The 4,778-nt window shown below is 39.1% G+C and overlaps 1 non-coding gene across 1 annotated transcript; it reads left to right on the top strand.

The window, feature by feature from the left end:
* The first annotated feature begins 213 nt into the window (after positions 1-213).
* On the top strand, positions 214-321 carry LOC130964890 (small nucleolar RNA R71). Its single transcript, XR_009080956.1, has one exon. It is a non-coding gene; the product is annotated as a small nucleolar RNA R71 (small nucleolar RNA).
* Positions 322-4,778: the final 4,457 nt, after the last annotated feature.

The following is a 4,778-nucleotide window of genomic DNA, read 5'->3' as shown; positions in this document are numbered from 1 at the left end:
CTCAAGAACTCCTTTCTTCTGATTGGTCCCATTGTTCACAGGATTCCTTTCAGAAGTGTACATGAATTGGTTATTTGCAACCATTTCTATTAGCTCTTGAGCTTCTGTAGGCGTCTTCTTCAAATGAAGAGATCCTCCAGCAGAGCTATCCAAAGACATCTTGGATAGTTCAGAGAGACCATCATAGAAAATACCTATGATGCTCCATTCAGAAAGCATGTCAGAAGGACATTTTCTGATCAATTGTTTGTATCTTTCCCAAGCTTCATAGAGGGATTCTCCATCCTTCTGTCTGAAGGTTTGGACTTCCACTCTAAGCTTACTCAATTTTTGAGGTGGAAAGAACTTTGCCAAAAAGGCATTGACTAGCTTTTTCCATGAGTCCAGGCTTTCTTTAGGTTGTGAGTCCAACCATGTCCTAGCTCTGTGGTGCACGAAATTGCAATCACACTTTTGCAATCCCGCACAACTAACCAGCAAGTGCACTGGGTCGTCCAAGTAATACCTTGCGTGAGCAAGGGTCGATCCCACGGAGATTGTCGGCTTGAAGCAAGCTATGGTTATCTTGTAAATCTTAGTCAGGAGATCAGAAATTATTAGGATTGATTATGAAAAGCAAAAGAACATGAAATGGTTACTTGTTTTGCAGTAATGGAGAATAGGTTGAGGTTTGGAGATGCTCCATCTTCTGAATCTCTGCTTTCCTACTGTCGTCTTCATCAAACACGCAAGTCTCCTTCCATGGCAAGCTGTGTGTAGGGTTTCACCGTTGTCAGTGGCTACCTCCCATCCTCTCATTGGAACGATTCCTAATGCCCTGTCACGGCACGACATTCCATATGTCGGTTCTCAATCAGACCGGAGTAGAATCCAGTGATTCTTTTGGCGTCTGTCACTAACGCCCCGCCTTCAGGAGATTGAAGCACGTCACAGTCATTCAGTCATTGAATCCTACTCAGAATACCACAGACAAGGTTTAGACCTTCCGGATTCTCTTGAATGCCGCCATCAGTCTAGCTTATACCACGAAGATTCCGATAAAAGAATCCAAGAGATAACTACTTAATCTAAGGTAGAACAGAGGTGGTTGTCAGGCACATGTTCATAGTTGAGAATGATGATGATTGTCACGGATCATCACATTCATCCGGATTAAGAACAAGTATTATCTTAGAATGGAAGCAAGCATGATTGAATGAGAAACAGCAGTAATTGCATTAATCCATCAAGACACAGCAGAGCTCCTCACCCCCAACCATGGGGTTTAGAGATTCATGCTGTGGAAGAAAACGTGTAAAATGTCATAAGGTTGCATAAGGTTCTGATTACAAAGTCAAAAGGTCCTATAAGTAGTAAACTAGTATCCTAAGGTTTACAGAAATGAGTAAATGACAGAAAAATCCACTTCCGGGCCCACTTGGTGTGTGCTTGGGCTGAGCATTGAAGCTTTTATGTGTAGAGACGTTTTCTGGAGTTAAACGCCAGTTCTCATGCCAATTTGGGCGTTTAACTCCAAGTTTTATGCCAGTTCCGGCGTTTAACGCTGGAATTTCTGAGGCCGGTTTGCTACGCAGGTTTGGGCCATCAAATCTTGGGCAAAGTATGGACTATTATATATTGCTGGAAAGCCCTGGATGTCTACTTTCCAACGCCGTTGAGAGCGCGCCAATTGGGCTTCTGTAGCTCCAGAAAATCCGCTTCGAGTGCAGGGAGGTCAGAATCCAACAGCATCTGCAGTCCTTTTCAGTCTCTGGATCAGATTTTTGCTCAGAACCTTCAATTTCAGTCAGAAAATACCTGAAATCACAGAAAAACACACAAACTCATAGTAAAGTCCAGAAAAGTGAATTTTAATTAAAAACTAATAAAAATATACTAAGAACTAACTAAAAGATACTAAAAACATACTAAAAACAATGCCAAAAAGTGTACAAATTATCCGCTCATCACTCTGTCTCTTACAGCAAAAGGGAATAGCATAAGTCTGTAGACCTCAGGGTCTACCCCATTAGTCTTGACAGTATCACAGATTTGCAAGAATTCAGCTAAAAACTGATGAGGATCTTCCAATGGAAGTCCATGAAACTTGCAATTCTGTTGCATTAGAGAAACTAATTGAGGCTTAAGCTCAAAGTTGTTTGCTCCAATGGCAGGGATAGAGATGCTTCTCCCATAGAAGTCGGGAGTAGGTGCAGTAAAGTCACCCAGCACCTTCCTTGCATTGTTGGCATTGTTGTTGTTTTCGGCTGCCATGTGTTCTTCTTCCTTGAAGAATTCGGTCAGGTCCTCTAAAGAGAGTTGTGCTTTGGCTTCTCTTAGCTTTCTCTTCAAGGTCCTTTCAGGTTCAGGGTCAGCCTCAACAAGAATGCTTTTGTCTTTGCTCCTGCTCATAAGAAAGAGAAAAGAACAAGAATATGTGGAATCCTCTATGTCACAGTATAGAGATTCCTTGAAGTGTCAAAGGAAAAGAAAAGTAGAAGACAGAAGTAGAAAATTCGAACTTATCAAAGAAGATGGAGTTCGAATTTTGCATTAAGGGATAGTGTTAGTCCATAAATAGAAGGATGTGAGAAGAAGGGAAGTGATTTTCGAAAATTAAGTAAAGATTTTTGAAAACATTTTTGAAAAACACTAATTGATTTTCGAAAATGAAAGTGGAAAAGAAATCAAGTGATTTTTTTGAAAAAGATTTTGAAATTATAAATCAAAGAGATTTGATTGAAAACTATTTTGAAAAAGATGAGGTTAAGAAGATATGATTGGTTTTAAAAAGATGTGATTGAGAAAATATGATTTGAAAACAATTTTAAAAAAAATTTGAAAAAAATTAATGACTTGCCTAACAAGAAAAGATATGATTCAAACATTAAACCTTTCTCAACAGAAAAGGCAACATACTTGAAATGTTCAATCAAATCATTAATTGTTAGCAAGTATCTTTGAAAAAGGGAAGAAATTGATTTTGAAAACATTTGATTGAAAAGATATGATTTGAAAAAGATTTGATTTTGAAAAACTTTGAAAACTTGAAAAAAAATTGATTTGAAAACAAAATCCTCCCCCTTGTGCCATCCTGGCGTTAAACGCCCAGAATGGTGCACATTCTGGCGTTTAACGCCTAAAACTATACCCTTTTGGGCGTTAAACGCCCAACCAGGTACCCTGGTTGGCGTTTAAACGCCAGTCTGTCCTTCTTCACTGGGCGTTTTGAACGCCCAGCTTTTTCTGTATAATTCCTCTGCTGTATGTTCTGAATCTTCAATTCTCTGTATTATTGACTTGAAAAGACATAAATTAAAAATATTTTTGGATTTTTTTATAATCAAAATGCAACTAAAATCAAATAACAATGCATGCAAGACACCAAACTTAGCAGTTTGTATACTACTGACACTAATGAGAATGCATATGAGACACACAAAACACTCAAGTCCAGAGAATTCAAAGATCAGAGTAAGAAATAATCAAGAATTACTTGAAGATCCTTAAGACACATGAATGAATGCATGCAATTGACACCAAACTTAAGATGAGACACTAGACTCAAACAAGAAACATAAAATATTTTTGGTTTTTATGATTTTGTATTTTTTTTGTGCTTTTTTTTTTCGAAAATTATATGGAAAAGAAAATAAAGGTATCAAAATTCTTAATGAGAATTCCAGGAATCATGCAATGTTAGTCTAAAGCTTTAGTCTAAAGGAATTAGACATGGCTAGCCAAGCTTCAGCAGGACATTGCATTCAAGAGCTAAATTGATAAAGATCAATCAGCTTTGGTGATGATAAGAACATCACCTTGAAACACTAGAATTCATTCTTAAGAACTCTGAAGAAAAATACCTAATCTAAGCAACAAGATGAACCGTCAGTTGTCCATACACAAAACAATCCCCGGCAACGGCGCCAAAAACTTGGTGCGCGAAATTGTGATCACTACACAACTTTGCACAACTAACCAGCAAGTGCACTGGGTCGTCCAAGTAATAAACCTTACACGAGTAAGGGTCGATCCCACGGAGATTGTTGGTATGAAGCAAGCTATGGTCACCTTGTAAATCTTAGTCAGGCAGACTCAAATGGGTATAGTGATATACGAATAAAGCATAAAGATAAAGATAGAGGTACTTATGTAATTCATTAGTAGGAACTTCAGATAAGCGTATGAAGATGCCTTCCCTTCCGTCTCTCTGCTTTCCTACTGTCTTCATCCAATCCTTCTTACTCCTTTCCATGGCAAGCTTATGTAGGGTTTCACCGTTGTCAGTGGCTACCTCCCATCCTCTCAGTGAAAATGTTCCTATGCTCTGTCACAGCATATGGCTAATCAGCTGTCGGTTCTCGGTCAGCCGGAATAGAATCCAGTGATTCTTTTGCGTCTGTCACTAACGCCCCGCCTGCTAGGAGTTTGAAGCACGTCACAGTCATTCAATCATTGAATCCTACTCAGAATACCACAGACAAGGTTAGACCTTCCGGATTCTCTTGAATGCCGCCATCAGTTCTTGCCTATACCACGAAGACTCTGATCTCACGGAATGGCTGGCTCGTTTGTCAGGCGAGCACTCGGTTGTCAGGCGATCAACCATGCATCGTGTATCAGGAATCCAAGAGATATTCACTAGAGCCTTGATTACTTGTAGAACAAAAGTGGTTGTCAGTCACCTTGTTCATAGGTGAGAATGATGATGAGTGTCACGGATCATCACATTCATCAAGTTGAAGAACAAGTGATATCTTGGACAAAGAACAAGCGGAATTGAATAGAAGAACAATAGT

The sequence above is a fragment of the Arachis stenosperma genome, chromosome 2 (genome assembly GCF_014773155.1).
Source record: "Arachis stenosperma cultivar V10309 chromosome 2, arast.V10309.gnm1.PFL2, whole genome shotgun sequence".
In the NCBI taxonomy this organism is placed as follows: Eukaryota; Viridiplantae; Streptophyta; class Magnoliopsida; order Fabales; family Fabaceae; genus Arachis; species Arachis stenosperma.
This window is presented reverse-complemented; position numbering and strand designations above follow the sequence as displayed.